Source organism: Dermacentor silvarum, chromosome 1, assembly GCF_013339745.2.
Source record: "Dermacentor silvarum isolate Dsil-2018 chromosome 1, BIME_Dsil_1.4, whole genome shotgun sequence".
Lineage (NCBI taxonomy): Eukaryota > Metazoa > Arthropoda > Arachnida > Ixodida > Ixodidae > Dermacentor > Dermacentor silvarum.
In genome coordinates, this window is record NC_051154.1 from 417499068 (window position 1) to 417521075 (window position 22008).

Sequence of the window (22008 nt, forward strand, 5' to 3'; positions counted from 1 at the left end):
TTGTAGCTTTTCCGAGTTGTGATGGGTTGATTGCTGCTTGTGCGTGTTGCCCTTGGGAGGCTTGTATCCAAGATGTGATCTGCTTTTGCATAGCATCTAATTTCTGCTGTATTAAGTTTTCCATTTGTTGTTGGAACTTGCTCCAGGCGCCTGCCGAGACTGCTTGGACTTGCTCGAAGCGTTCGGTCTTATCCTCTCCCTTGCCGTTACTTTTCACTCTGTTCGAAGTCATTACCTGCGACCATGTCTTGAGAGGACTGCCTGTACTATTAACTAGCGGTAGTTCCTGCTCTCCACGTTCTGTTTCAGTAGCAGGAGATTTCTAGGGAGGTGGTGAGCTTGCGGCTTTACACGCTCTAGTGGGGCAGTTGGGGGCCAAAGAAATATGCGCCGCTGCCTGGCAGGCAACGCAGAATGGTGTCTCTTCACATTGCCTATCTTCCTTATGCGTTCGACCGCAGTGACGACATACCGCCGGCGAGGGGCAGAACTTGGCCATGTGGCCCAGCCCGTGACACCGGAAGCATGCCAGGGCCCTAGGTCGGTGCTCGTACACTGGGACAATTTCGTAGTCCAAGGAGAGCCTTCTAGGAGGATGTGGCATATCAAACGTGACCAGAAGCATCTGTGTCTTTCCCATGATTCGAAATCCCGGAATGTTAGCGGATTCGCAGCGAATGTGATTGGCGATGTATTCCTCGGTGTGCTCCGGTCGAATTTTCACGACCCCCTTGCTAGTGACTTCAGCAGGTTGGGTTGCATCCACTATTTCAACAGGAATGCTATGCGCCTGACCTGCAACGCTAGTAGGAGCAGTTTGTCCAATGAGGCGGGTAATGGTTGACTTTGGGACCTCTTCTATAGACATTTTATTAAGCGGTCTGACGAGCACGAAAAAGTGAGACCTACTCACCCGCTCCGATCGCAGTTCGCCCTTGAGTCTTCGCGTCGTGTATTTGCGGTAGTTGACCGGGCTCCAGTCCGATGTGTCATCATCTTCATGCTCCATGTTGTCCTCCAGGCTCGTCGTCATGAGCGGCGTCGCCGTCAGGGACGCCGAGCCGGCCGCATCCACCTTCGCGTCTACCTCAGATACCGGGCGCGTTCCCGGCCACGTTGAGTTGGCGTTCCGATGTTCCACGGTGATTTCATTCGTATGAGAGGTCATGGTTGAATCCGTGAGACGTTCGAATTGCTGAATTGACCTTGCGATGGGTAGAGGGGCGTTCATCGAGTCCATGATGCAGTTGGCCTACCCGCGACGGCCAGCTGGCACGGCCGCGAGCTAAGCCTTGACGCGGCTATAGGCGTAACCAGTCGATTCGGAGCACAAGTCGTCCATTGAAGAACACGTCCAAAAAATGATCAAAACGGGACGCTGTCCACTCACTCCGGAGGGGTTCACGGTCCTGTGCACCAAGATTGGTAAGTACACTGTGAGAATATTCGCCGAAATGCTGAAAAAACGCAGAGCCCATACGAAGCACGTCTGATCCGGCTGCGCGTTCGAAGCGCACCCCCGGCGGACCTCGCTCTCATAGCACGCAAAACCTCTTCACCTCGCAGAGCACGAGCGTACAAACGCACCAGCTGTGGAGGAATACGACGACGCTCGAACGTAATCATATGGTTAGCATAAATGCATGTTCTGGCAGCATGGCCGTATAGCCTAGTGGTTCCGACGCTCGCTTTGGGACCGGAGGTACGCGGGCTCGAAACCCACCTCGGCAAGAAAGTTGATGTATGTTCTTTTTTGGTAGTTTCTTGATACGCATCACAAATTACGGCTGGCTTAAACAGCTTCGCTGTTACAAAAAAAAAGAAATTTGGCAGAGATATTTCAAACTGCTTACGTGTGGGTATGCGAAAGCGATATATTCCCTTTGGTGCAGTTTTGTACGGAACGGCGTTCCAGGAACTAGTTCCTTTTGGGAGGAACGGAGGAATGCCACCATTCCTTTAAGGCTCGGTGGAACTGTAACGGTAACTCGTTATTTTTACGAAGGAACGGCAGAGGGAACGGCGTTCCTTCTGTGAACGTTCCACGGCACTAAACAGGCGCACCGACGCACGCACGTATGCAACACATCATGCAGGGCGCAAAGAACTACCGCTTGTCTGTCACGTGACTATGGTGAATTTTTTTTTCGCGAGTTCTGCATTATATTTCTTTATGACTAGGCTTCAAGATTGTCACGTGACACTCCCTTGTGTAGTTTCTTTTCGCCATGGCGGCCTGTCGGACACTAACATCGAGATGTAACTCTTGCCGAGTTCAAACAAGGGTCTTTATTAAATTAAGAATATCTATTCCGGACATTTCTTTTTCCGCTCATACTGGAATATTGGATCAGCATTCATTAAATGCCTAAGTATTGTTCCTTTCGATGCTGTTTCTTGTGCAAACATTCAATTATATCCGCCTGAGACCCCTTGTACAATACATTGCACATTGCCTTCCACTTTTTTTTCGAAATTCACTCGGAAGTGATTACGCAAAATATTCACTCTGGAATGGAAGTACGGTGCATGTGTAACTACTGTAAAGAAGTGGTTTACTCATATTCTTGTCATCCGATTTCGAGAAATTTGACAATAAATTGGTCTAGACCTCTGTGTCGTCCCACACGGCCGAAAGACTTCGAGGCGTATTTCGAAGTCACCGAGATTTCGTGAAAATATCGGACGCGGCAGCAATATGGCAATGTACTACACGTAGTTCCATCTTCATCTCAGCGTTCAAACAATGAAATGCAGTTTTTACCACAGCTAACATGAGGAGATGATGTAGATAGTCATTTTTTTTCACGTACATGGAGGCGGAGCTTTTGGCATTTATCCGTGGTATTATAGCGCCCACCGACGCCGCAACGCGGGGCCCTTTGGTCGGCGCTCTTAGCCGGTGCCTTAGCGCCGGCTTTCAAAGAAGTGAAAAATTAAGAAGCACAGCGTGTGCTCGAGGCGCAAGCTCAGCACGCGCAGTGTCGTTCCAGAAGCTAGCCACGCTGGTCGTCGCAGCCGCCGTATAGAGGCTAGAAGGGAGCACCCTTCTAGCCTCTATAGCCTCAGCTCGGCTCACCACCTTCGCCATTTTGAGTAGGGACGAGGGCACGGCTCGTACGACCGCTGTCACGTCATCCTACAGTGGTGCTACACTATTGAAAATTTAAAAAATTGTTTTTCAAGTTCATGACATAACAGTAGGCAATAAAAACTACCGTGAAGAGCGATTATATCCCGTTGTTGAGTCCGGGTCTCAGGAGGCTATTGGTGCATGCGAGTAACTTTCTATTTGCAGATCTGAAGCGCAGTATCCTGACTGCGCATTTGAAGACCGAAGTGGAAAGCGCCGTATGTGTTGCACTTGTAATAGACGAACACCAAAGTTGCAGTTAAACATGTCTGGAGTATGTCCGGTGCTGCTTAAAAAAATTCGTCTAGGAGCGTTTCTTTGGATTCTATTTATCACCAGATAATGTGCTTCCGGCAATGTTCAAATTTTTATAATATACTTAGTTTGATGTGAGGTGAGACTTAAATTGCACACTTTATTTCGTCGCAGGATTATCCGACACCATATTTTAATTTAAAAAAATCAAATGTAACGTTAGTGTAACGACACGTTCCAATGTTAGAAATGTAACTGGAACGCGTTCTATTCGCATTAAAGTAACTTGTAACGGGAACTCGTTCCAAGATTGGGAAGGAACGAGGAAAGAGCTTTCGTTCCTGTTTTAGAGGAACGTGTACAACGCTGCTTTGGTGAAATGTTTTTTCCGCACGTTCCGCCTCCGTGCAAGTTCTCCCCTGCGTTCTAACGGCGCTTCGGCGAGGCTATAGTGTTCTAGAATACTTTCTAGAACACTTTAGCGAGGCCAAATGAAAACGCGCTAAACGTCTGAACGCACTCGCTTGCCCACGAGTTCATAACTCGAAGGAGTGCTCCGCGGCGTTCAATTGGACATAAATACAAGGGGTCAGGCAAGGAGACACCCGAAAGGCGAAGCATCAATGGCGATAGCAACTTAGTAGAGAACTATACGGAGTAAGGATAGTAGTTATATCAGCTGTATAAACCTGGAGATGCAGCAGCGCCCGCAACGCGCAGAACTGTTGTCGACGCCGACGCCGTTTTTCCCGCGTTCGCACCGAACGCGCGCGGCGTTGGTGACTGTTGCCAGGGCCTCTGGGGGCGGCTCGGAGGTTTTCGACGAGATCAGAACGGGAAACTCGTCGAGCAGCGTCGGAAGTCTTTACCACCTTCTCGCCTCGCAACGTTTTTATATAAATACACATTTGGTGCCGCAGCTAAAGGGTGCGCGGACATGCAACATTTTCTTATAGAGGGGGTTGGCGGAGTCCTGGCAGACTATACGTCTGCCCAGCTCACCTCACTGGTGTGGCGGCCGGGTTCCTGTGCAGGTGGTTTTGGGGGGACTGGAAGTGGGGTTGCCTGAGTCCGGTCCAGGAGTGGGATCAGGCCATGGGCTTGGTACGGTTGGAGGGCTGTTTCAGTGCGGCAGGCTGCAGCACCGGGAGGGACTCCAGGGTGAACTGCAGGGCCTGAGGCTTGCAGGTCATGGAGCGGCTGCGATGCTGGGGTGGAGCTTGATTGGTGAAAGCCTGGTTGGCGGTTGCCTCGGCGGCCCGCCTGGCATCCCAGTACCTCTTCTTGACGAGCTATGGGGTGCGGTAGCGGGCCTTGCAGGTTCTGTCCGCCATCAGGTGTGCTTTGCTGCAGCTCGTGCAGAGCGGCGTGCTGGCGTGGTCCTCGGGCGGGGGGGGGGTCTACTTGGTCACAGCCGGGGCAGCGGCATTGCTTGGGAGCCGGGCACACATCCGCGCGGTGGCCGAGTGCGCCGCAGTGAAGGCAGGGCTCGTCTATATTCTTTTTGAAGATGTAGCACCTATATAGTACGGAGGAGTAGTAGATGTGCTTGGGCACCCAGTCTTGTTCGAAAAGGATGATGATGGACTCCGTGGAGCCCATGCGTCTAAAGTCGAGGATGGGAGGGTTCTGCTCGCGATGAACGATGAACATCCTGAACGTCTTCGTAAGAGTGGACGAGAGGGACTCGGTGGACCACACCGCGGGCGCAGTCTTCCGGGGCCGCTTGGTAGGAGAAGTCGTAGGCGGTGTCTTTGATGAGTACGGACTTGATGGCGAGGTAGTGGTGTCGGCGTTGCCGGTCGGGAGTGTTGATGAGGACGACGTGTTGGAGGGTGTTGATGATTACGGTGTCTGTCTTGGCCTCTTGGTGTCCGAGGCGGGCTGCTTGCAGAATCCCATCGCGAAGCGCAACGCCGTTCACGGTCAGAAGCTTGAGGCCGCCACGGGGACGGAGGATGATTTTATGATCGTTGATGGGTAGCTTGGGGTGGCGTAGGGCAGAGAGTTGGGGCGGCCGGGGCCGGTGCCTCGCCAGAGCTTGAGGCGTAGTTGGCTGCATACATTTCTCGGCAGTGGCGGAATTCGGAGTAGTGGTGGGGCGGGAGTTGCGAGTCGAGCTAGGATGAGTTGGCTAGGAAGAGTTTATCCGGTCGTAGGGGACAAAGTCGGGTCTCCTCCGCGCCCGCAGGCCCGGTTGGATTCGCGCTCAGATCAAAATTTACCTATTTTCTTTTCTAAGGGATTAGTTTTCTTTGTTTACATGAACCTGCTTGCTAAATATGTCATCAATTCGAGCATTTTTTACGCGTTTTTACTCTTTGCCGTCGGCCATTTTTGGTAGCGTCATTCGGTCACGCCGCCGACTACAACTACGGCTTTTCGCGTAATGGGGCATATAATGCTTTCGCATTAAAAAAGTGGAAAGGAATCGGCCCCAACACGGAGTCTTGCGGCACACCAGACGTTGCCGCAACATCATCTGAGCAACTCCCATTCAAAACAACTCTTCGACTTAAACCTGCGTCACACGGGTACATTTGGAAGGCCTTCCAGTCGACGGCCTTCGAAACGCCACGACTCGAAGGAGTTGTCGCGCTGCTACACGGCACTTTTGAAAGGCCGTTGAGTGGTTCAGGCGTTTCTCGCAAAATTGTGTGGCGCTGCAGATCTTTATTTTCGTTTTCATGTCACCAAAAGTTAAAGAACATTAAAACCGCTTAAAAACGCTATAATTTATTGTATGTTGCGAAATGGCGGCGATATGACGGCATCCGGCAACACATGGAGTAGAGGGAGAGATTACTAGACAACATAGAGGAAGGAATGAACACAAACACGTCGCTGTTGTCGAGAGTATGTGCAGTTCGCACATATCAAGTGTCAAAAATACTTTATTGAATAAATAATAACACTCATGTATAGTATTTTTAGAGAATTTTGGTTGGATTTGTTCTTTCTAACCGTGAGTACGTGTACACTGTGAACGAGACGGCATGTTCGCGCTGTTTCCGCTTCCGTTGCTCAAAGGCCATCGAGATTTCGATAGAGTTGTAGGGTGCTCCGTTGACTCGATAGACTACAAGCTCGGCGGCCTTCGAAACCACACGTGTATAGCAGCTTGAACTTGACCTTTGAGTCAACTGACTATCGGCTGGAAGGCCTTCCAAACGCCCGTGTGACACGGGTATTACTTAACAGCACGGAGTTACAGCCTGTCTATTCATAAAAGTATTCACGTGTTCATAGTACCGCTAATCTTACCTGGTGAACCTATTACCGCTAATCTTACCTGGCATATCGACATTAGTAACAATGCGGATCGAACGTTGGGTTATTTGCGCCTGTACATTTATAATGCCACCATCCTCTCTCATGTTACTATAGAAAACACTAATAGGAACCAAATTTGAGTATACATCCAATGTGTGAAATTCCATTGTATTTATTACCTCATTAGAACTCAAATTTACTCCACACGTTTTATATGTTCAAATTATGATCTAATAGCTACTCTAACCCCAAAAGCTAAACTTGAATTTGTAACCCGTAAACTGATACAGTCGAACCCGGATATATCGAATCTGAAGGGGATCACAAAAAGTTCGTTATAGGTAATTCGATATATAAAATAATAGGCCCTCAGGTAAACGGTGCCTTACCGATTAGTGCATCCGATAGCCGCTAATCTACTGCACGCAACATGGGGGAAAAAAGCAAGCACACTTTATTTACCCGCAAAAAAATTCTGATTCACTTTCAACTTCATTGAAAAGTCCAAGCTGATTCTTTCTTTACACTTGTAGCGGCCATCGCTTACGGAAAATAAACTAGTGAATAGGCACTCAACCAACGCCACCTAGACTAGTCTAGGTGGTGTTGACTCAACCCACACGACGACACGCCTCCAATATCGGATAGAAGGAATGTGGACGTCTGAGGTAGCATGAGGGCTAGCTGAACAGCCTGACAGGGTTCAACTGACTGCACTATCTCTTCTCCACATCCAGGTGACAGAATACCTCAAAGTGTACAAAGAAGTGCACTATGAGGTCTTCTGCGTGGCGCCGCGTTCGATATATCGAATGTGCTGGTGAACGAGCGTTCTTTATACGCGTGCACTAGCCCGATACATTTGCATGGAATTTTCAAAGGGATTTTACAGATGTTCGATATACAGAATAATTCGTTATAAGTTGGCTTGATATATCCGCGTACGACTGCATCTCCGTCGCCATATATATGTCATCGTATTGATCAGCTGTACAAAATACGTATCAGATTTAATCACATTAACTTGCTTCAGCTCTTTCTGGCCTCGCACAGTCCTTGAATGGTATCGCCTCCCCAAAGAAATAATAAAAAGTACAAATAAACGCAAGTTTCATGCAACATCCAACTACCGTACGTTGTGTAATCTGAATTTGTTAATTACTTACTATGTTCCTTTTAAATTCTTTGTAAGGTGAGGTAATAGGGTATAATTGTAAAGCTGCCTTCGTCGTGCGCACTGAACTTTTTTCCACGTACCACCAGCTAAAATTATATGATTAGAAACTTACTTTTTAATCATTGCATTTTTTGTTTACACTGCTCAACCCACTTCCTTCCGTAATGCCTTCGAGTGCTGACTGCGCAAATAAATAAATTATTAAACTGTAAAAAAATAATTCTTGGATGAGAGGTGGTCACCTCCGGCAATGTTTCATCATCATCATCAGACTATATTTATGTCCATGGCAGGACGATGGCCTTGCCCAGCGATCTCCAATGACCCCTATCCGGCGATGTATAAAATATATGCATTATTTAAAGCTACATAGTTTAACACTACGTAGCTAGACTCAGTCATTCTTCTGAAATAACTAGTCAGTTGTTCCTCTTAGCCGCTTATTTTGTCTGTGCATGAAAGTCTCTCGTTTTATTTGCTCAAATGACAACCTAATTAACGAGCTTTTGAAACTTATATCGCTTTGGCAAATAACTTGCTATGTGTTTTTGGACTCACGCGCTAAAATAAAAAAGCTACATTGCTTTATAAATATAGTGAATGAAATTGCTGCGAAAAGACAAAGCCGTTTAATACATTTCAGCTTTTCATTACATGCCTATAGCCAGGAAGTTTATGCAACCAAATGATTCTGTATTATTACATTCTCAAATTCCTACGGCATTTCCCCTATGTGGAGAAGTCAGTTTACCTTTTAAATGATTCACAATTCGACTTTGTGATGTTTCGACCATATATTTGATAGAGAGAAATGTGCTTGACCAATAGGAACATATGTTGGAGGCAAAAATTCTTATCAAATTTTGCAAAATAATCTGTGTTTACCAACTGAACAGCATATTTATACCCTGGAAAAGATAGGAAATTGAAATGAATCACATGCATAAAAGTTGGCAGTGCGAGTATTATGAAGTACAGTTTCAGTTTTATTTCTTTCAATTTATGATATATGATAGTTGATGTGATGACTTCAATTTCCTGTTTTATGTTTAGGCTACTGACACTGCACAAACTATATTTTTTGTCATAACACGGAATACAGGCCGCAGAGTGCGGCTCATAAACACATCGGGATAATGAGGTGTAATTTGTGGATACATTTCTCGCTATGGGTAATATAGGAGCCCCTTTCTCGCAAATATGTCTTGGTTGAGAGCGCGTGTGCTGAAAGTAGACTGATTGTCCGCGCTTTCCGTGCAGCTACCGAAGCGACTGTGACAGCCTTTCGCTGTTTAAAGGTTTAAGCCTTTCGATGCCAAGCGCCTGAAATATACACAAATATAGCGCTTGTCCAGAACAAGAAAGGTCGCAAGCATCATGCGAAGGGAGGTATTACCCTTGTGCGGGTTAGTTGCGTCCTTGAGCAAAAAAGAAAAACCGGGGAGTGACAAGTCATTTTTAACGACGGGCTGTCGCTCTTATCGTTATCACAAATGACGACTTGTGGCAACGTACTGCGCTTTGTCGGGAAGCTGTTATGGTTCATTCTTTAGAAAGGGTATTTATTTTTTTCCGCAACGTAGCTTACGTCATCGGGGCAGATTTTAAAACATAAAGGTCTTGGGTCAGGCGGTGGTACCTAGGTGACATGAACGCCCGAGAAAAATGGACTTGTACAGTCACTTTCTTTTATAAGCGCTGATAACGTTGTAATTTTAACCAGAATAGATGACATTTTTCCTAACAGCTTAACAGAAGGCTAATCAGTCCTCATATTAATAAACTTATAACTTTTTACCAGAGACACTCTCAGACGACTTCAATATATTTACAATAAAGGGCTCCATAATTTCCACCATGGCTTTACGTAGGTACGTTGGCGCACTTCATGTAATAATACCAGTCAGCTTACTCACATATAGCGCATTACTAATCACATCTACCATGGCCTCGGCTACATCCCAAGAAGCAATTTCCCACCTATTTTGATTACTTAAGACTCGGTAGGCTTAAGACAGGCCAAAATTCGAATAGGAATGCGTAGTATGGAATTAGTATGGAACCTACAGTGATCTAGAACGTATGCATTACACTCGAGTCTGTCCAGAATTAGACAGTAACATTCATTTACTCTGACTATTCATCTATCATCAGTGTTAATAAACTAAACGCATGCTGTGCCGATCTTTCCCCCCACCTCACCCCAAATTCAGCTGGGCGCAGGCTACCACCCTGCGTCTGCTCCAAACAAATACGTACCCTTCACTCGCCCGCCTCCACCTTATATTCCCTGAAATCTACAGTACACCCAACTGCCGGTGCTGTGGCACTCACCCGGCTACGCTTCCGCATATGCTGTGGGAGTGCCCAGCACAGTACACACACATTAACACCACGACCCCTCGTCGAGGTTGCGTGAGGCTCTGCGGAGCTCCGCCCTCGACGACCAAACCTGGGCGACCCAGCACGCCCGTGAGGCGGCGGCGAGGCAAGCCCTCGACGTCCCCTCATAAGAGGCTTAGTCCCGGCCATCATAAAGTGCTGGCTCTACAATAAATGTTTATTCCTCCTTCTGAGCTTCTATCGCTAGGTTTGCGTCGTGACGGCGCCTGAGCTTGCACAAGTTCTACAATTCTACGCTCCAATATCCCATCACCAAGAGCTCGGCGCTTGTCATCACAAATAAGCTAAAAAGCAACCTCGCCTTCAGAACGTATAGTCAGCGTCACAAGCTTTCGTACCCCGGAAGGTGAAAAAATATTTATATTTCTACGCCTTAGTCACGCATCGTAGTATTCGGATTTACAGCGTATACTGGTCTAGAGTAAACAAAACAAAAGTTTTGCATAGTTTTACTGGCTGCGGGGTAGCTGCGTTGAAAATAAACTTATTCGCAGAACCTCGGCCGCGTAAACTTTTGGCGGCGACTGTGCGATTGAACACCTGCATTTTCTTAATTCTGCACACAATTTTTTTTAATGAATGGCCTTCCAGCCAACGTCATGCAGTGCTTACACCTGGTTAATTTTCAGGACAGCAGACTCAGACATGACTTATTAAGTAGAAGAACTGAACTATTATGTAGCACGTCATTATTATCACCAATCAGGTGTAATAAATATGTAAAAAAATAAAGGATAATAACATTGCCTACGAAATTTTACTAAAATCTCAGGACTACTTCAAAACTTCGCCTGTTCGTCTTGTGTACGTCCCTATACTTTCTAGCAAACTGAAAGGGAGAAATTCAAGGGTGAAATTGACATCTCTTGTGGCACCATGGCAGAAAAGGGAAGGTGTAGCTTAGTGGGCCCATATGAAAGGATCAGCTGCGATTGTGCTACTCACGCACAAGGAACGACACTTTTGTATTTTTTTTACAGGCAGTAAAGTGATAAATGGGGTCCGTGGACGCTGGAGTGATCATGACAATACCACCGTACCGATATATGTGATAAACGATTCTAATAAGGGAACATTTCTGCAAGCCTCACGGTCCTTTCTAATGTTTCTTCAATCGTCCAAACACGTTAAATTTAGCGTAGGAGAAAATTCTTACAGAATTACTGAAGAATTGTACCAGTAATTATATCATGGTGCTGCGATCTGATTCAGCAATAGAGTTAGTTAAGAACAGAACAGCAGAATGCCATAGTAACTTTGGTGATTCTAGCCGAAAAAAATGTCTTCTTGCAACGCTTTATGGGCATAACTCAAAAAGGGTGTGGTCTGTGATTGGAATAGTTCTCTATTTTTACACGACAAACTACATTAACACGTCCCGGTGTCTTTTCGCATTATTTCCAATACTCCTCTGCGTACGTCGTGGTAAAAGGATATGAAGACCTTCAGTATTTCGGGAATTTCGTGAAGGTATATGGGAATGGTTCAAATGATAAGACACGTGCGCTGCGTATTGAGGATAGAATGTTTATGTTTCGAGGTATTGGTTTGTACTAAGCAAAAAAGCTTGTGAAATAATTCGGACAGCCTTCATTTGCACCGAAGATCCGGTACGCAAAAATTCTGCTTTGATATAATGCAAATATACTCAGTCAAATAGCTTCTGTATTCCTTTGTAAGAATACTACGTCTGGGGCTGCAGCCAAGTTTTCTACTTCTGCGTTTTTTAATTGCCCTCACGGGAAGCTATTTATTTTTGTGGTACGTTTCAGGCTGAACAAAAGTCGCACAAACACGCTTTTCCATGACATAGCTGAATAGGCAAAAATATTTCTTAGTAATGTCTTCATAAATGTTTGCCTTGAGAAAGAAATCAACTTTGAAAACACAAAGTTGGGTTTATTGTCTAAAATACATTACACCTAAAGTGCAAAAGAAGTTTGGAAGCACGTTCACATGTTCACGAAACCAGCCAGCTATTTTGTTAGGAAGACGTTGGTACAGTAGAAAGAAACGAAACAAGAACCGCAACTAAATGACCTGCGTTTCGGAATATGCTATCTGGCGGGAAACGGCCAAACTAAGCAGCGACAAAGGGATAAAAAAAAAATAGCGGCGCCGCTGGCTTCGAACCTGCGAACTGCCAATCGTGGTATCAGCGATCCTAATCGGTGGTCGCGCAGAACGCTCGGCTATCGGTTTGAGTGCTACCGGAGGCAAAAACTAGGTTTATATATGTACCAAAATAAATTCTGTGACCTTGTTATGAAAACTGCGATTTTGGAACGACTTTTTTGCCATTTCAAGAGTTGCTGCTGCAACTAGCTGAAAGCCGAGTCATTGAAGTTGATAAATCCCCAATAATACGTCGATCGATGCAATAGGCTCATCGCAAAATGCTTTTTACTGGCCAAAAAAGCCTCCAAAATTTGGCCTTTTCCATAGACTCCCATACTTCGTACTTCGCCCGCAATTTGGAACGGGTTTTCTGTCGTAAGTAATGGTACCGCTTGCATGAGATGTCGGGCTAAGCTCCTAGAGCCTATTTCCACGGTAATATTTTGAAAGATGGCTTCTATGATTAGTTATTTGGGAAAAACGGCGCTCTCCCATAGAAAATGCGCATGTTTTCAGAGGCGGCCGCTAGAGGCGCTGTTCGGCGATGTCCCAGATTCCTGGTATTGCGTCACGCAAGTGTCGTCTCATGAAGCCGAAAGTTCTGTTAGCTGATGAAAGTATGTTGGAAATATGCGTACCCCAACTGAGATCATGAGAAAGTGTTACGCCCAAGTACTTAAATGATTCTACTGATTCTATGGGAACGTTTACTATTGTATAAGAGGACAGGAAAGGGTTACGGCGGCGGGTAAAAGATATATGCTTACATTTGTTGGGATTAAGAGTCATTAACCATTGTTCACTCCAAGACTGCACGTTGTTGAGACTTTGTTGTAAGGTGTTTTCGTCAGTAGCATTAGAAACTGGATGGTAAATCACGCAGTCATCAGCAAAAACTCGTATCTTGCAAGATACATGTAGGGGTAAGTCATTAATATAAATTAAAAAGAGAAGAGGACCGAGAACTGATCCCTGCGGGACACCAGAAGTTACAGGGAGTAGAGTGGATGATTTGTCATTTATAGAAACGAATTGGTAGCGATCAGTAAGGAATGCTTCGAGCCATTTGAGTACGTCACTGTGCAAGTTCAAAGAAGAAAGTTTTAGTAGTAAGTGGCGGTGAGGAACTTTGTCAAAGGCCTTTTCATAGTCCAGAAAAATAGCGTCAGTTTGTTGGTTAGAGTCAAGGTTTATATGCAAGTCGTGTAGAAACAAAGCTAGTTGCGTTTCGGTAGAGAAGCCCTTACGGAACCCATGCTGTGCCGAATGAAAAAATTGATTGGCGTCCAAGTGATTCATGATCAAGGAGTAGATGACATGTTCCATGATTTTGCACGGAATGCTAGTGAGAGAGATCGGTCGATAATTTAGCGGTGTGTTCTTATTACCAGACTTGTAGATGGGAACGACCTTCCCCACCTTCCAGTCGTGAGGCATGGAGGCTGTAGAAAGTGACTGAGAAAATATAAGACACAAAAATGATGAAGAAATATATTTTGTATTTTTTAGCAGTTTAGAGTTTATATCATCTATACCTGCTGAGGATGAAAGTTTAAGGTTTTCAATAATGCGCAAAACACCATCAGGATAAAACACCACGCTCGGCATGCTAGAAGCTATGTTGCAGGGGACATTAGACAATGGAACGTTATTATCATTAGAAAATACTGACGAAAATGCGTTGTTAAATATTAGTGCGCACTCAGTTTCAGGCATGATTTCCCCCGCATCATTTACAAGAGTTATAGTGCGTGTGTTCCCAGGGTTGATAACTTTCCAAAATTTTTTGGGGTTGTCTGTTAACATTTTAGGTAAGTCATTGTTGAAAAAGGACCATTTGGCATTGCGGACAGCACGTAAGTATTCTCTCTCAGCGGTGTAGTATTTTTCCCAAGAAGTTGGGCTTAAATTCTTCTTGGCATTACGAAAAAGTCTTTTTTTCTTATTTTCCAACCTCTTTACATTGTTATTAAACCAAGGGTTCTGATGATTCTCACGGAATGTTATTTTCGGAATATACTTGTTTGCTAGTTCATTCATTTTATTTTTAAACAGTTCCCAGTTGTCTTCAACAGATCGTTCATTGAATGAGGTTTCAAAGACTGGTAAAAAAGTGCACAATTCTTCATTTATAGCTTCGAAGTTTCCTTTATCATATAGGTTGATAGTTTTGCTGGAAAGAACACGCGGTGCTGGGGCAAAGTCAAATGTGGCATGAATCACACTGTGGTCACTGATAGGACGAAGATAGGTAACCGATGATAAGGTTTCTGGATGGTTAGTAAGTATAAGATCCAAAATGTTTGCGCAGTCGCGCGTTACACGTGTCGGCTCTGAGATAAGTTGCGATAAGTTAAAATTCAAACATATGTCGACAAAGTCTTTCGCTTCTGCGTTGTTTATTGCGGAAGTCAGGTTATTCCAATCAATAATGGGGAAGTTGAAGTCACCGAACAGAAGTATATGAGCGTTAGGATGACTTGCTGTAATCTGGCATAAAGCACTGTTAAGTTCTGGTGAGAAGTTTGGATTACTGGTAGGTGGCCTGTAGCACACGCCTAGAATGACACAACGAGGGGAAGAGCGAATAAGAAGCCATAGTATTTCTAAGTTGGAAGAGATAGTAATTGGTGTACAGGATAATTCATTACTGGAAGCGATAAGAACTCCACCACCGCGTGCACCTTGACGGTCACAGCGATAAACATCGAAGTTTGGCAAGTCTTGGACTACTTCTTCGTCCCTAATTTCACTTGTGAGCCACGTTTCCGTTAGAACTAGCAAGTTGCTGTTAGATGACGTCACGAGATTTGATATTGCGTCACGTTTGGGAATGAAACTGCGGGCATTAGTATAAACAACAGATAAGGAAACGTTCTTCCTAGGGGGGGAAGGGCGGTTATTAACTGCATGTTTTTTGCGCAATGGTTGCTATTGAATCTTTTTTACTGATTTAGTTGATTCGTCATATTCATATCGCTGGGAACCCATGACGAGCGTCTTGAAACGCATGGAAAAGGGCATGGATTGACTTTTAGCGTAGGCAATAAGATGTTTGTGGGCGTTCCGAACTGCAGGTGAAAAATCTTCGCTCACGCTATAATTTGTGCCTTTCAGTTTGCGGCCGTTAGACAGGACTGATTCTTTCGTTTTATATGATGCGAATTTGATAATGATGGGACGGTGCCGGTTAGGTGAATAGCGACCAAGGCGATGAGCACGTTCGATATCTTTGGACTCAAGGTTAACCTTCATGGTATCCGCGATTTCATCAATGACCAGCTTTTCTGATTGTGCGAAGGTTTCTTTGGGGTTAGTATCAGGAAGACCATAGAAAATTAAATTATTCCTTCGGGACCGGTTGTCTGCATCGTCTAGGCGATTTTCAATGACGGATACAAGGCTGGCAGTTTGAGCAGAGGCACATTTGACATCTTCTAATTCATTTTGAAGGGGTATCATGGCCTGGTAATGATGTTCCAGTTCGGTCATTCGTTTGTTCAAGTCCATTAGAATCTTATCGGTATTTACAATCTGACTTTTTAAGCCTTGAACCTCACTGATTAGTGTGTTTTGACTGGCTGAAATCTTTTGCAATTCTTTCAATACATCGTTCGTGTCGGGTCCCGGGTTAGTTTCAATGTCGCCAGAGAGTATTAGTAAGCGGCGAATCACTCCTACACATTCACCAATAAGAGCAAGGCAGCAATGTGGACTCGGAAGCTGCACCAGACAATAGTCGCTACACCTCTTTGCAAAAAGGCTGTGCCTAGTACCAACCTGCATGGCGAAAACCAGTGGATTAGGCGACACCGTCGTGGCGCAGCCACCAAGCCCACAGAGCGGCCGGAGTGGTAGGCTGTCTTTTATATTAGACGAGCTGGAGAGCGTCGATGTCGATGCAGGAACCCACGATGAATCGAGCACCCATTGCTGTGTTGGCTGCACACAGGTATCCGGAAAGGCGAAGTCATGTGCGATGCCCCGCTGATCCGAAAATCGGTGACAAAAGGGCGCATGCTCAGAGGGAGGCCTGGAACAAGCTGCCGCCAGTGCGGGCAGCAGCACGTGCGAAAGGGCAGCGGTGATCATCTGCATGGCGAAAACCAGTGGATTAGGCGACACCGTCGTGGCGCAGCCACCAAGCCCACAATGTGATAAACGTTAAAAGAATTAAGATGAGGCGCGACGGCAAAGAAATCAAGACTAAGCACCTGGGGCTCACTTTCGGCTCAAGTGTCCTGCCCGAATCCATCGAGGCCGGATACATCAAACTTCGTGTCAGGGCATACGTTCCAAATCCTCTCAGATGCTTTAAATGCCAGCGATTCGGCCACAGCTCTCAGAACTGTCGAGGCCGCCAAACGTGTGCGAAATGCAGTGCTCATGAACACTCATCTGACTCTTGTGAAAACTCGCTACATTGTGTGAACTGTGATGGGGAGCACGCCGCATACTCGCGGTCGTGCCCCACCTGGAAAAAAGAAAAGGAAATTGTAATAATTAAAGTAAAGGAAAATCTAACGTTCAAGGAGGCACGCAGGCGGGTATCCTACCTACCCAAGAAAACCTTTGCCGATGTGACGCGTCAGGGGGCAGCGTCGCAACGGCTTCCGGCGGCTGTCCGGCCCACACACAGTGAGCCGCCAGTGACGCCATCCACCCCCTCGGCGGCAGCAGCTAGCGCTGCTCCGCCAACTCTCAAGAAGGGGCCATCGACCTCCGGGCTGGTGGCCTCCAGGGCCTCGTCCCTCGAGGCGAGGCCTTCCCGTCAAACCAACCGCTCGCAAGAGCGCGTGTCCAGCGCCTCGCAAGAGGCGATGGACACAACAACCGGTCAGACGGCGCCGCCAGCGCCTAAGGAGCCGCGAGAATCTCGCGACCGCTCCAAAAAAGAAAAAGCCCGCATCACAGGGCCCGACAAGGGCTCTGTAAGTTAAGGTAGTCTCTTTAAACACACAGCACAAAAAACACTTTCAACATGAATACACAAATAATACAATGGAATGTCAGAGGACTCCTACACAACCTCGATGACGTCAAAGAAATCCTACACAGGTTTAATGCTAAGGTGCTGTGTGTTCAAGAGACACACCTCAAATCTACACAATCCAACTTTCTCCGGCAGTACGCCATTTTCCGGAAAGATCGAGACGACGCTCTTGCGTCGTCCGGTGGTGTTGCAATAGTTGTAGACACGTCTGTAGCTTGTCAACATGTTCCCCTTCAGACGGCCCTTGAGGCCGTGTCAATTCGGGCAATTCTTTTTAATAAATTGATAACTGTATGTTCTTTATACATACCCCCAAACTATATTCTCGGAAAAACAGATTTTTATAGCCTTATTGACCAGCTTCCTGAACCTTACATTCTCGTGGGAGATTTTAACGCTCACAACACGTTGTGGGGAGACTCGCGATGCGACGCGAGAGGTCGCCTCATCGAAAATTTTCTACTGACCTCTGGTGCCTGCCTTTTTAATAAGAAGAAGCCTACCTACTATAACGCCCAACACGATTCGTACTCATCAATAGATCTAGCAATTGGATCTGCTTCTCTTATGCCTGACCTTGAATGGAATGTAATTAACAATCCTTTTGGAAGTGACCACTTCCCTGTAACTTTAAACTTAATAATTAAGCACGATAACCCTCCTAATATTCCTCGATGGAAATTAGCATCGGCTGACTGGGAGCATTTTAAAGATTTAACTTATTTACAACGAGATTTTATAAACAATTTTAGTATCGACGATGCTGTTGCATATTTTACCGCTTTTATTATTAATGCTGCTGAAAAGTGTATCCCACAAACGAATGGTGGTTCACTTAAAAGACGTGTCCCGTGGTGGAACGAAGACTGCAGAGAGGCGCGAAAGAGACAGAATAAGGCATGGGGCATATTGCGTAGATCGCCAAGTGCAGAAAATCTAATTGAATTTAAACGCATTAAATCACAGGGAAGGCGGACACGACGTCAGGCAAAGAGAGAAAGCTGGGTGAGGTTTCTATCGTCTATAAATTCATACACACAGGAGGCAAAAGTGTGGAATGGCTTAAAAAAGCTAAAGGGGCACCAAATTCATCCGCTGCCTCTGGTGAATGACCAAGGAAATACCTTGCAGGACCAGGCTGACTGTCTTGGGGAGCACTTTGAGCGCGTTTCAAGCTCAATCCACTATTCGCAACCCTTTCTTAAATATAAACAGAGAGAAGAATCTAAGCCATTCGTACGGAAATGTCGACAGAACGACCCGCATAACCTTCCTTTCAGTATTGCCGAGTTGAGAGCTGCCTTGATCGCATCTAAGAGCTCTGCACCGGGACCCGACAGAATCATGTATGACATGATTAAGAACATACACCCTGATACACAACTGACACTACTCGCACTTTTCAACACTATTAGGGCTGCCGGATACCTTCCGTCCGCATGGAAAGAAGCGATTGTAGTCCCTGTATTGAAGCAGGGTAAAGATCCTTCCTTGGCGGCAAGTTACCGTCCCATAGCTCTCACAAGTTGCCTGTGCAAGCTATTTGAAAAAATGGTTAATCGACGCCTCATACATTTCCTTGAACTGAACAAAATGCTTGATCCCTATCAGTGTGGCTTTAGAGAAGGCCGATCCACAACTGATCATCTTGTGCGCATTGAAGGAAATATCCGAGACGCATTTGTACATAAACAGTTTTTCTTATCGGTATTCCTCGATATGGAGAAGGCGTACGACACAACATGGCGTTACGGTATCCTGAGAGACTTGTCGCGAATGGGCATCTATGGCAATATGCTAAGCCTAATAGAAAGCTATTTGTCTAATCGTACCTTTCGTGTCAGAATCGGCAATGTATTGTCACGTCCATTTATACAGGAAACTGGTGTACCCCAAGGAGGTGTGCTCAGCTGCACGCTCTTTATCGTCAAGATGAACACACTCCGTGCCTCATTACCACCGGCTATTTTTTATTCCGTCTACGTAGACGACATACAACTAGGCTTCAAGTCATGTATCCTCGCAGTGTGCGAGAGACAGGTACAGCAGGGCTTGAACAAGGTGTCCAAGTGGGCAGACGAAAACGGGTTTAAAGTTAACCCCCACAAAAGTTCTTGTGTTCTTTTCACAAGAAAGAGAGGCCTGATCCCAGATCCCTGTGTAGAACTGTATGGACAGCAGATACCTGTGAACAAAGAACACAAGTTTTTAGGCATCATACTTGACTTCAGGCTAACTTTCATTCCCCACATAAAATATCTCAAAGGAAAATGCCTAAAAACAATGAACCTAATGAAGATTCTATCTCACACAACATGGGGCAGCGATAGGAAATGTTTAATGAATCTTTACAAGAGCCTCATTAGATCGCGACTGGATTATGGTGCTGTAGCATACCACTCTGCTGCCCCAAGCGCGCTAAAGATGCTAGATCCCATTCACCATCTAGGTATCCGCCTGGCCACTGGCGCTTTCAGAACAAGCCCCATTGAAAGTTTATACGTCGAATCAAATGAGTGGTCACTCCATCTACAGAGAACATACACCAGCCTCACATATTTCCTTAAAGTCCACTCTAATCATCAGCATCCGTGTTTTAATACCGTTAACGATACGACGTGTGCTACACTTTTTCGCAATCGTCCCTCTGTAAGACAGCCTTTCTCACTGCGTGTCAGGGAGCTTAGTGAAGAAATGGATATCCCACTCTTCGAACATTGCTTAATGCCTTCAGCCAAGCTGTTACCACCTTGGGAGTGGCAGGTAGTAGCATGTGATATATCATTTATAGAGGTTACAAAGCACGCTTCAGAGGTAGAAATCCGAATGCACTTTCTAGAATTACAGTCCAAGTACTCGTGCACAGAATTTTACACAGACGCTTCTAAATCACATGCCGGAGTATCTTATGCAGCCGTCGGTCCGTCCTTCTCGGAGTCCGGCGTACTCCACCCAGAAACAAGTATCTTTACGGCTGAGGCCTACGCAATATTGTCAGCCGTAAAACACATAAGGAAATCAAAACTTCAAAAAACTATTATATTTACAGACTCCCAAAGCGTTGTAAAAGCCTTGAAGTCACCCTGTAAACAGAAAAACCCTGTTCTTATTGAGCTCTATTCTGTTCTGTGTAGAGCATACGCAACTAACCAGCATGTCATTATATGCTGGGTGCCTGGGCATAGAGGCATCGAGGGCAATGTTCTTGCCGACCAAATGGCCACATCAGTCACATCACCCGCTATTAACCCTACAGCTGCTGTTCCTGCAACAGATTTAAAACCTTTCTTGCGAAAGAAACTGCGAAGCCACTGGCAACGCTTGTGGGATGCAGAAACAAGTAATAAGCTTCATTTGATTAAGCCACAGTTAGGTTACTGGCCTTCCGTAACAAAAACCCGGCGAACTGATATCCTATTCTGTCGTCTAAGAATAGGACACACGTACGGCACCCACAATTTTCTATTGAGTGGTAATGACCCGCCAACCTGTGGTAGATGTGGTGAGAGGCTCACCGTCCTCCACGTCCTCCTGGAGTGTTGGGAAGCCGAAAGAGAAAGAAAGAAACACTTTCCTCTAGCATATCGCTATTATGTCCCTTTACATCCCGCTATGTTTCTCGGTAAAGAACCGCTCTTTAACACCAAAGCAGTCCTCGCATTCCTGAATGATGTTGTGCTACATGTTATTAGCCCAACAAGTTCGTAGCGCATCCTCTCTTCAGAGGATGTTGCTGTGATTGTTTTTTATAGCACATGCCTCCAGGCCCTTGTGTCTCAAGGGCTCTGTTTAGGCACTTGTGCTTCTGGCTAATTCTTGCATCTGCAATATTTTGGAAGTCATATCATTCTATCGCAATGCCTATAGTACATATCATTAGTCATTGCCATAATCTTATTACGTATAGATTTTACGCACTTTACAGCGACTGCTTTTAGGCCCCTTTACAGCCATGCCACATCTAACCTTCATATAATTGACTATTCATGTACCACTAACAAGCCATTACCATCGTCCTGGCGCTCTTTGGCCACACCTGGCCCTTGCGCCAATAAACAACAATAATCATCATTCTAGTAAGATGCACTACATTACGCATCATGGCCGAGCCGGTTCTCGCTAACTGTTAGCGTCACGGTGCCCTGTGCGGCCAGCGTGCCACAACGTACCGCAGCCGTGGCCTAGTGGTAGAACGCCCGCCTCGGCTGCGGGAGGCTGTGGGTTCGATTCCCACCGCCGCCGGGCACCCACTGGTTCAAATGGGTACAAGCGTGCCCCGGCCTGGCGTTCGGCTTTCTTTAGGGGTGATGCGCTTGGGAAAGGAGCCTGCGCCCTGAATTCCGTCGAAACCAACGTGAGCACAACGTGCAGCGTGCCTTAATCATGCAGGAACAAATTTTCTTCACTTGCAATTTTCAGGCTTCATGTTGTTGGATGAAACATAACGTGAGCGGAAGGCTGGTCTCTTCCGGGACGTCTTTGCACTGATGGCAGCACAGATTGCATTCTTTCTTACGCCCGCGCTGCGGAATGGCAACGACATTTAGTGCGCGCTTTGGACTTGCAACAAATCTGTGTCTTTCTACGTTACCGATAGGCGTGTGTCCTTCCGCGGAACTGAATGAGAAAGTTCATAAAGCCGTTGGTGCAAATTTA

General features: G+C 45.9%; 1 protein-coding gene across 1 annotated transcript in view; it reads left to right on the forward strand.

The window, feature by feature from the left end:
• The window catches only part of LOC119447488 (DNA (cytosine-5)-methyltransferase 3C-like), a 352358-nt gene that overhangs the window by 244901 nt on the left and 85449 nt on the right, over positions 1-22008 (forward strand). The gene's annotated exons all lie outside the window — the stretch shown is intronic.